Source organism: Passer montanus, unplaced genomic scaffold (genome assembly GCF_014805655.1).
Source record: "Passer montanus isolate IOZ18808 unplaced genomic scaffold, ASM1480565v1 scaffold36, whole genome shotgun sequence".
Lineage (NCBI taxonomy): Eukaryota > Metazoa > Chordata > Aves > Passeriformes > Passeridae > Passer > Passer montanus.
In genome coordinates, this window is record NW_024368374.1 from 6,661,175 (window position 1) to 6,673,060 (window position 11,886).

Here is an 11,886-nt window from a genome sequence, read left to right on the forward strand (position 1 = left end):
AGAGATATTTCTAAATTCAAGCATAAAAATACTTTGACTATATTATAAGCATTTGGTAATAGTCACTTCACATTGGACAAGTGTCCCCCAAACCTAGCAGGAAAGTTTTGGATTAGTAATCATAGTCAGTCCAGAACAAGCTGTAGGCTAAAATGTATAACATATCCCTGGCAGTGTTCAAGGTCAGGGTGATCACCTCAATGGGGCTTTGAACAACCTGGTCCAGTGGAAGGTCTCTCTACACCTACAGGCAGGCATTTAGAACTAGATGACCTCTTCCAAGCCATAATATTCTGTGATTCTATGATATTTGCAGCTACCCCAACTTTCTCCCTTATTTTCTGCATAGCAGTGCTCCAGCAGAACTCTTCTGTCAGGATTGTGCTTGGCAAAGTCTAACACAGGTTAGGAGCAAAAGTTTAAAGGAAAATAGCAGAATCCTTGGAATTTACAGACTTGCCTTTGTGTTGATTTAGTGGTATCTTTGAAACACAGACATAACTACCTGATTAGACAAATGAGAGATGAGGTTTGTTTACAGTTGTAAAGCTGTTACCATTTATTTTCTGTATGTCTGTATTTTGAAATCCACAGATGGACTCAAAGTACTGGAGTTCCTAGAGGTCCTGGGGATTCCCAGTGTGTAGCAGATGTGTTCATGTCAAATCTTTATCAGCACCATGCTGTGGACTCTGCTGGGAACCAGCTTTGGCAGTTTATCAATATGATGAAACTAAGGAAAGATACCCTGCTGTTGAGCATCTTTCCACCACCAGCTTTCTCTTTCCATGCCTACAAATTTCAGAGGCCACTAGGTTCTCCTCCATCCAAGGATGAATATTCGAATATTCTTCCAGACGGCCTCTCCCACCACCACAGCTCACTCCAGTGTTTGCAGTCAGAGTGCCCCTTCAAAATAGGATCTATCACATGCAGTCTTCTGCTCCAACAGGATGTCAAGATCAAAGAGCATGGCACAGTGGGTCACCACAAACTGATGACAAAAAAGCCCCATCAACATCCAGCTGCCTGAATCCAAAAGGCCCAAAGGCAGTTTCCCTTTGTGTTCTCTAACATGCTGCTTGCACAGAAGCCTTTGGGTACAACTATCACACATTTTCCTGTGGGTTATTACCTCCTGTCAGGTCTCTAGGCATTAGCAATCACACCACACATCCCAGTTGACACAAAACATCTTTGAATGTCATACTCTGACATTTCCCAATGCTCTTTCTCACTGCAGATTGTCAACATGCTAAGCACAAAAGCTTGAATAGGCTTTTGTTAGTCCTTTGAAAGACTGCAAACCTGCTGTCTGCTAGTCTGGTCTCTGAAAGGTTTTCCAGAAGATTTGCAAGCTTCCCTTTAGTCCATTTCCATGGCTACTGATATTTTGCTGAATAGTCTTCAGACCTGAGTGAGCCAGGTATCCAAATTTGGAGCCTGTTAATCCTATTTGCTATAAAATACATTAGAAAGTTTCAGTGCAGAAAGCCTTTTGATCACTGCATAGAGCTAAAATGGATACAAGAATTTACACCATGACCGTGCTCTTTTGCAAAATAGCTGCTGGCTTTTAGAAAAAAGAAATTAAAAAAAAGAAGGAAAAAAAGAAAAAAAAAAAAGAAAAAAGGAAAAAAACAAACAAACTTCTTTGCTTCAGATGGCAAGTGATGTAAAAATGTTTCTGTAATGTGGGGATATACCACTCACACCCTTTAGATTAACACTGATTTTGGCTATGCTGCTTCAACTTCATGGTCTTCTTTCCATTCTGTCATGTTGGTCAGAGCTGGTCACAAATTATCAGGGAGATTCTTTTGTGACTTCTTGATGTGGAAAGAGTGGATGGTAGAAGCTGGACAGGATATTTGGAGAAAACAGAAGTTGTAATGCACATTAGGTGTACCTTCTGGCAGAGAGTTCTCTTCAGTAAGAAAAAACTGCTTTGAACAAGTTTCTGTCCAGGTTCAAGCTAAACTTGAATTGCCCTGGTGAACACCAGCAGAGCTGGCAGCAGCCTGCAGCTCGGTCTGCTGAGGTGACTGAACTGCCTGGAAGGAGAAGACCAGATTTCATTTAGTTGATCCTGCTCTTCCTTTCACAAGTATTCTCAAAGGAAAGCAGCAAGCAGATAATGAATTATATATCCCCTAAGCAGGGAGGGATTTGGTGACATGCCATGGAGTTCAGGGCATACCCAACATAGGTGGGCAGCTACTGGGCAAAGGATTGATGGTGAAGCCTGACAAAAATGAATACCCAAACTCCACCTCTTGCTCTCAGTTTACTGTGTCTTACCACATATGGCTCATTATCTGAGCAAAGGAAGAGCACATACAAAAACCACAGACACCCAGATCCACCCCAGCTCATGCAGAGATCAGATCCAAGCCACAAACATCAAAGATGATTTTGCTTTCCTAAAAAGAGGAAATATTATCAGATATGGGATAATCATTCTGCTCTCTTAAAAGCTCCCAAACTGCCCAGAACAACACAGGATAAACTCTGACCCTTCTAATAGACCAGAGCATTAACAGCAGGCAGGGACTAAGCAAAGTGTCTTCAGACTAAAACACTGGAAGTCTTCCAGCAGATGTTTGATATGGACTTTGCTGAACTACATATGACATAGACATACACTCCTGCAAATGATATCAAAGCAATAAATTAAAGATGCATTTTGTATTCTCCACTGTCTGTCTAATAAGATAAATCACTTTAAATGTCTTTATTTGCAAGGCCCGTTATTAGGTTCTGTTTTGTCGGACCAGGGTTTATGAGCCCTCAAAAGGGAACCTAATACACCCAAGGATAGCTTATAGCTATTACCTTTGGAGGCGAAGAATGAGCAGGATGGCTTCTGCTGCAATGTTTGAAACAAAAAGGTTTAATAAAAGGCAAAATAATAAACAGAAAATCCGAGCCAGGTATAGAGATCTGTTGCTTCTATAAAACACATTCACAAAAGCCTTGTGGTCCTTTTGTTCTCTCCTTTTCTACCTTATGGCCCAGGCGGGACGTTTTGGCTTCCATCCAATTAGGTGACCCCAAGGTTTTAGTGAAGTCTCTGGGGCCCTATAAGGTGGCTTTTCACCTGATCGTTGGGAGAAACTTCTGGGCTTCTTTCCTTTTTTGGGGGACAAAGGCTAGTTTGCCACTCTGTCATTAGGGGGCAATTGCCTACACTCCTACAGCCCGTGACTGGCCTGATAGATTTATCCTGTCCTTTTCCCTCTCACTGGAAGCTACACCAGGCTTGAAAGTTCAATCTTGGCAGAAAGAGGCCAGCCTAGGTTTGGTGGCTGCTGAAGAGCCGCTTCTGAACAACAAAAATCTCTTCTGGGAACCTGTGTCACTCATTGGATAGGTGAGCTGCTCACTGAATAGCGAGTCTTCAGATTTACAGATTTATTTCTGAAATTAGAAAATAAAGAAAAGAGTTGCCCTGGTTTTGGATGGGATATATTTCCTTTTTTTCCACAATAAGAATGTATCGCTTAAAGGTGACTTTTTCACCATCATACCTTTTCAATTACATTTCAAAACTCAACTTTTTGCCTTGATCTATAGATTCATAGTCAAAAACTGGGGGGAAGTGAACTTTTCTCATATGTATTTCAGAATGTTTATAGTATTCTGCAAGCACTTTTTTAACATAAAAAGGATGCTACCAAAACTAATAACTTGTTATCTGTATGCAAAACAACAGCAAAAGCAGAATTTATAATACTTTACACATAATGTATATCCACAAAACTCTGCAAAATAATCCATAATTATTACTTTTATTGCCTCAGTAATAATAAGAAATAACTTGCACTGTCATTATTTTACCATTTTAGCTATTACAGAAAGTACAATGTATATTTTTGTGAAGAAAATATCTGTCTTCTGCTTCCAGATACATTACCCAGCTGTCCCTTGTGTAAACTGTATGAGGCAGAGACAGGCACAAACACAGAAATTATGGACTCGGACACATTTAGATAAATTGCTGTTTGGAAACCTCCTTCCATCTTAGATTCAGATGCTTTAAAAGTGAATACAATAGCTGTAGGATTCCAAAGGGAAGAGAGACTGATGGAAGTTGAATTCATTTTAGCTTCATTATACAACCTTCAGACAGTTTCTGTAGAAAAACAAATCAATCAGCAAGCTGGAAGAGTAGGGGAATTATTGGGTTTTTAAACATATAGGAAGGATAATGGAGGCAAAATTGGAAGTTAAAGATATTCCAAATGCATTTTGAAATATATATTTCAAAGTTGCCTTAACAGATTTTTCAAAGATGAGGTAGAGAGAGCTGAAACACTGCAAATGGAAATGTTGGCATTTATAACCATACAAAGAAATACATGCTGAGTAAGAATTTGCTAAAGGTTATTGGAAATTACTAGCATTTCAGTTGAGATGGGAGGAAATAGAAAAAAATCATTTACAGAATGCTTTCCCTAGTGCCTAAATCATCACAGCTCAGACAACAATATCAATATCTGTTGTGCTGTAAATAAAACAGCTTAAACAACAAAACTGAGAAAGTTTAGCTAGGAAAATTATTCTAATTTGTGACTCAGTAGTAGGCATTGCAAAGCATCAATATGCAAACCAAAATAAAATGTTGTAATGCTTGCTACAAACCTGTTTGTTTCATCTAAATCTGTTCAATTGCTTCTAATGACTGCAGCTTCAATCTTTCCACTCAGCAACTCACTCCATCAGGGCTCAAACACCAGCCATCAACTTTGAAGCTTATCAGGACAAATCTATTTGTCACCTGCCCAGTAATTTTCATGTGGACTGGGGGTTTATACAGTTAGCAGGAGTGAGAAACTCCTATCAATCCCCATTCTTCTTTCCTCTACTGTTGATAGCTTCCTTATTTCCTTAACAATTTTGTAGATGCTTTGTTCTCAATGTTCTCACACTGGGAGAAATGTCAGATTTCTGTTTCTAGAGGGATGCAAAATATTTCAGAAGTTCAGGATGCTTTATCCTAAAAAACTCAGACACTGAGAGACCCTCATTAAGTCTCTTTAGGACTTTGTGACAATTCAGCTGTTATTCTGCAGAGGTCCAGTGGTCCAGATTACAGTGGGAGGAGATTTAAAAGGAGCTTTCATGCTTTCAGACTCCACAGCACACTGTGGAACTACAGCTGTTGACTTGTCCAGCCCTGGCACAGAACAGCAGGATCCAACATTATTCACTTTTCAGTTGTGACAGTCTTTTAAGCTATGCCCACAGACAGATGGATGCTGTGGTCAAGGTTTAACCCCATCCAGCAACCAAGCCCCACTCACTGCTCCACCAGCAGGATCAGGCAGAGAATCAGAAGGGTAAAACTGGAAACTTCATAGAGTGGGATAAAGACAGTTTAATAGGGAAAGCAAAAGCCACATGCACAAGAAAAACAAGGAATTAAGTCACTGTGTTCCATGGGCAGGCAGGTGTTCAGCCACCTCCAGGACAGCAGGGCCACATCACATGGAATGGTGACTTGGAAATACAAATGCCATCACTCCAAATGTGTCCTGTCCCCCGTCCCCCAGCCCCGGCTTCCTCCTTCTTCCCCCACTTCATACACTGTGCATGGTGTCACATGGTCTGGGACATCCATTTGGTCAGTTTGGGTCACCTGTCCTGGCTGTGTCTCCTCCCAGCCTTCTATATACCCCTAACTTCCCTACCAGTACAAAAAAGCAGAAAAGGCCTTGGCTCAGTGTAATCCCCCTCAGCAATAACAAAAACATCTCTGTATTATCAACCCTGTGTTCAGAACAAATCCAGAACACAGCCCCATACTAATCACGGTGAAGAAAGTTAACTCTACCCCAGCCAAAACCAGCATAGCTGCTTACAATCCAGGCTGTCTAGAAGCCACACAGCTACTATTAGCAGACACAAAGAGACCAGAGGGGCTGAGATCAGAGACTACTGAGAGGCTGTGCCTTTCAAACTGGCTTTAGCACCCTGCAAATACAGCAACATGGCTTAGGGCATGTTGGCTGAGCAACATGTGCAGGCAAGGACCATGCAGACCTAACGTAGCCCAGAAGCACTGCGGGCTCATTATGTTCAGGCTGTCTTCTGTCCTGTTGCTAAAAATGTCTAATTAGGTCACTGGCATTGAAAAACAACCAGCCAGTAATTAACAGCCTTGAGGAAGTCAGACTGATGAGCCGTTTCCTATGAAGTTGTGAGTTTGGTTTGAGAAGCATGAGATTTTCAAAAGCTGTAATGAACCTCTGGTTTTAACTGCCAGGCTTTGTCACTGAGCATATTATATGATTGTTAGCCTCCTCCCAGGACAGTTTTGCTATTTCTTCTTCAAGTCTCAGACCCTAGAGAACAAAGGTGGGCTGTAAGGCTGCAGTTTATCTTCTAGATTTAAAATCTTCTATCCTTTACACCAGCGCTGGAGTTGATCAGTTCACTAGATTTCATTTGACTTCAGCTACAAAGTGTGAGACTGCACCACCCAGACTGGTGAAAATTAGGCCCTCTGAAGGGAGAGTCAACTTTGAATGGATGCCACCACAGAGCCCAGCCTCCTGCATTCTTCCTCTGTGAAGTACATTAAGCCCAGTGACATGGGCCTGGCCCTCTGTTTGCAAATGTGTTTAACAAGAGGAGAGGTTCTTCTCAGGTCTCCCAAAATGACAAGCTTCACATGAAATCAAATCCTGAAGTAATTACAGAAGTCCCACATCAAAACACATATATTGAAAATATTCTTATGTCACTTCCCTAACATCAAGCTTAACCTCATGTCCCACTGAAGCAGGTGCTGCCAAGATACCTACCTCAAGGTTCATGTCAGTACTCTCCTCAGTACGGATCTGTTTTTGCACATGCAGAAGAGTTTTCTAGGGTGGGATCTTCTAATTTTAAAAAAATGTCTTTGTCCTTAGTGGGAGTGTAAGCAAGAGCTGTAAGACTGTCTCACAGAGGCTGCTAGAAAGATTATATGCTTCCTATGGGATCACTGGATCTTCCATTCAGCACAACCTGTGTTATAGTAAACTTGTGTGTCTTTACAATCTAAAGGCAAATCTGTACTGAAGAACTTTATCTGCAAAGTATTTAGGAGTAGAGACAGTATAGATGATTTTTAAGTTGTTCCTCCAAAAAATATTTTTTATCTGGTGGCAAATTTGACAGTTAAAACAAAGAATTTACCAAAGTTCAGTTATAAATATATTCTTTACCTGTTCTACATGTCAGAAATAGAACATAACTGTCACTGTTCAATAGACACCCATAAAAATTTTCCATTAAAGCAAGAAGCAATCTTTTTTTCCCAGTATGCCTTCAAGTCTTATTTTGTTTTGCTGTAGCCTCTGACCTCACTTGCATTCAATATTTCTGTAATACATATTCTCACAGCAGCTTGTCCATCAAATTGATTTACGATACAGTAGAGTGTAAATAACCAAGTGATAATTTTCTATACTTAAAAATACCCTGTCAAGCACCCAATTCAAATTCTCCCTGATGACAAAGGGAGTATTTCTACTTTGACCACTGAACATTAAACTGATCTTCATTTCTTGGTATGGAGAGGGGCCTACAGCCAATGTGAAAAAGTACAGGTCTAGCCCTGAAAGTTACTTTATTTTAAGAGACCTTCACACATAAATGTATACAAACTTTTCCTTTAGAAATATCCTGTTGATTAAAATGTACAAAGCCAACATTCAGCTGCTCAGTCCTGGTCCTGTATAGCAGAAAAAGACGCAAAAGTTTTCAGCAATAGACCACAGGATTGCAACCGTAGTACAGAAAGACCTGTATGATGACAAGGATCAGAGGAACTACCCGTTGATTTATCTGGCTAAATCTCCTCCTGCTCTCAAATGAAATATGGCATAAGTTGGAGCAGGACAAGTCCATATTCTCTGCTCGTAAATCCAGGACACAGGCTAAGAGCTTTTATGGCTATTCACAGTCAACCTTAAAGAAAAGGAACTCACTTCTATTCACTTTTCCTTGAAGACTGTGTTATTAGGACATCTCAGATTTATGAGCTTGCAATTCTTCTGCCTCAAAATTGATTTGCTCTGCTGTCTGACAGCAACATTCACAAGGCATCACTGAAACAATGTGTAAGACAGTTATACCCCAGAGTACTGAACTTTGGCTTGATCCCAAGGTTAATTAGCCCAATTTCTGGCGTTATTTTGGGCAAGAATTTGTTCTACTCCCAGGCAGCAGAGAAGGCCATTTCATCAGGCTTCATGCAAGGAGGGACTTGAGCTTCAGGTATGTTTTTGTCATCAAATGCTAGCCTCAGGCCTTGACAAACTGGAAACCAACCCTCTGCCACTATTCCCTCTGAATTATTACTTTTTAAACCTGATTATTAGGTATCTGGGGCATCCCCACATATTGCCAAAGGAAATTAAAGTTGTTCTGCTTCTACTTCCCTGTTTTCAAAAGGGAGAAGATGAAGCAGTTCAGCACAGGATGTAAGAATATACCAGACAAAGAATGTATTTCTCCAGCTAGCAACTGATGATGCCAGTTTGCTGATGGAGATCTGTATTCCATTCCTGATTATCTTTAGCTAAGGATAATTGCAAAGATTACTTTCTGTCCCAGTTAAAATGTAGAATTTGCACAGTCAAAGCAGTTGATCTCATAGAGACTGCCCATTTAGAGACAGGCAGCCAAGATCAGTGCACACTGATGTCTTTGTGCACCCAGGCAGCAGGTGTATGGAGATATTGTGTACCAGGTCTTCACCTGCAGGCACCTTCTCCTGCTCAGTCTGTGTGTGACAAGGCAGTTAACATATCTTTGCAAATCTCCTTCTGAAGAAAGAACCCCCAAGAGGTAATGTTAATTGCCAAATTCAGGGCTGTGTGGTGCTCTCTAAGTCGATTTGCTCAACACCTTCCTCTGGTCCCTCATAGCTATAAGTAACCACCAGGAAAACCTCTCTAATAGGCACTGGCCTGAACCATCTGTAATACTGTCCTAAGACAGTAATCCAACAAATTCCCAAAGTGACCTTTTCCAGTTCACACCTCTGTGGTGTTTTTGCTGGTTAAGGTGGTTAGTTCCTACCCTACAACCCAGTTACAGAGAATAATTATCGCCACTCTATGTTGTATCCATCAGTTTAAATGCTGGAAAAGGTTGTAATTTCTGCTCCTGACCTTATTTTCTGGAAAAAGGATAATTTGTTCAGGGTTCTCTTATACAACCCCAAGTTTTTAGCATTCTGTGTTTCCTATGCATTCTCATTTTACTTTAGAGATTGGTACCAGTGCTCCAATTGAGGTCTCACCACCACAGTGAAGAGACATACATTTCTTTCCATGTGCTTTGCACATTACACTTTTTGTAACACATCCCCAGAAAGAATCCAGCTTATACTCCAACTCCCAAATGATTTTTCACAGTACAGCTGCACTGGCAGATATTTCTCATTTGATAGCTGTCTTTTACTTTTTTCTTCCTTCACCACAGTTCTTTGCTCTTGCCTTGGTTGAACTCCCTCTTGTTGATTTTGGATCACTTCTCCAAAATATCTAGATTATTTTAAATTAAAATCTGGCCTGTCAAAGTACTTCCAATTCTTATCACATTTGTTTATTTTAAGAAGATTATAAGCATTTGTCAGATTCCATTTTCTGAGACATTAATGTCTATACTGGATAAAACAGACAGACTTCCACAAGACTTAAAATGCACTGCTAATTTCAGATGGAATAATTCTTAACAGTTTTTGGAGCAAATTTAATGCAATTATTCACCTCACTCATCCTTATTTCATCTAGATCATTCCCTAAATTGATTATGCAAGTCAGTTCCAAAAGTCATGCTCAGGTCAAGATACATCACACCTTCTAATTCCCCTTAATCAGACATATAAATGTTTTAATATGACTTCTTCTTGACCAATTCATATTAGCTGGCACATATCACCAAATTCGTGTTTGTATGGGCCTTTAAACTGCTTTATTTAGATATGGCTTAGTGATATGGTTTAGTGGTGGGCTTGGCAGTGCCAGTTTAATGGACCTCTTAGAGGTCTTTTCCAATTTAAGTGATTCTGTGATTCACTAGATCCTCCTTTTTACCCTTCTTAGTGACCTGTGCAATGTCCTTCACCTGCTCTCTGGACCCCACTGAGGAAATGAGAGCATCAGCTTGCTCCACATAACCTGCTCTGTTTGTCTCTTTCCATCTGGAGTCATGCAGCCTTTTCTTGATGCCTTTCACACCTTTCACCACTTGCAACACAGTTTGTGTGACAGCCTTTCTGCTCTTCCCTCTGTGTGCTTTACCCAAGGTCAGCAACTCACCAGGGAATAGGGATCAATATTTGGGCAAGGACAAGTACATATTGGAGAAATTCACCTCAAATGGGCATTGTGTAAGCACCTTCTTTTCTTCCATTCCTATTGTTTTCCAGTGACTTTTCCTGGGTTCATACACTCACAAAGGGCATGCTACTTTCAGCAGTAATCTGGACACAGACTGCTGCAGATAAATCTATGGTACAGAACTGTCAAAACACAGCTAAGGCAGAAAAAATTCCCCAAATGTAGCTTTCCTTGTAAATTCATGTGGGCACAAATGAAGCTGCATAGGCTCATTTTTGAAATACTAGCCTGCACCGTAATGTGAGAAATTTTAGCATTAGAGCCATGCTTTCTGTCTGGCCAGAATGCATCTGAAACAGCAAAAAAAGGACATTACTGGCACAGAGTATGTTAATAGAATTAAAACTTTTAGGCCAAGCCTTTTATCTCTGCAGTTCATTCTGTCAGTCTTAAAAAATGGTAAAATCTGATCTTCTTTAAATCATGCATTATGCAGTGGTTATATGAGATGTAAGCACCTAAAGTTTTGCTGATCAACAAGTCTTGAGAACTAGTACCAGTCAAACATTTTCCTACAAAGGTTTTACGTGGAAAAAAAAAATGTTTTGACAAACCAAAACCTTTATGTAGGCACATATCACTTGCAGTGACATTTCATTTGGCAAAAAAAAGAGAAATAGAAAGTCGGTTCTCTGAGGACATTCTGACAGTCAAGTTTTTTTGATACTTTTCAAACCACCAGGTTTGAATTTTCAGCTTGAAATGACGTCTGGTTTTGCAATGTCATGGTATTAAAATCAAAAGTTACTCAAAGCATTTTAGTGTTACCACTAAACGGAAACACAAGAAAATTTCCAAATATTTCTTAGCTATTTTTGTGGGAAACTGACAGTTTTAGTTAAAAATAAATTTAGCATTTTGCGAACTCCTAGAAAAATAACAATCTGGTTTTCTTCTACTCTTCAGAGAGAATGCTTCAAACAGCATTTCAGTGAAAATACATTGAAAAGACGTTAATGAACTCTAAAGTTTCAATGTTCTCAGCTGAACGGCACCTTCTCGTTCCTGACATGCCTATTGTGTCACTCTCTACCTGAAATTTTGTCAGTGACAACAAAAAATGACTTTGAGAGTTGGTCCTCAAAAGAGCTTTGTTTTCAGTTGGGAATCTCAGGAGAAAAAAAAATCAGTTTTCCTTAATTTGTGCTGAGTCAGACTCCATCTTCACACGCCTAGGACAACTAATTTCTAAAGATATTTTCATTCTTAAATTAAAGTTATTTAATTTAATGCCATAATTAATCTCCTTTGGTGTTTTTTAACTAGATTTCATCTTCAAACATCTTTTGCTTCCTCTGAAGAGGACAGAGTTCTCAGCCACCAATGAAGAGAAGAACTCTGAAAAAAATTACACAGGAAGGGCTTTCTAAGACACATAGGGGTAGAATATCCTATGTTTACATGACATGAAATCCAGATTTGTAGACAAGGCTTGGACAACAGCACAAAATACCTATGAGTACTTCATTTGCCCTTTGTTTGTTTC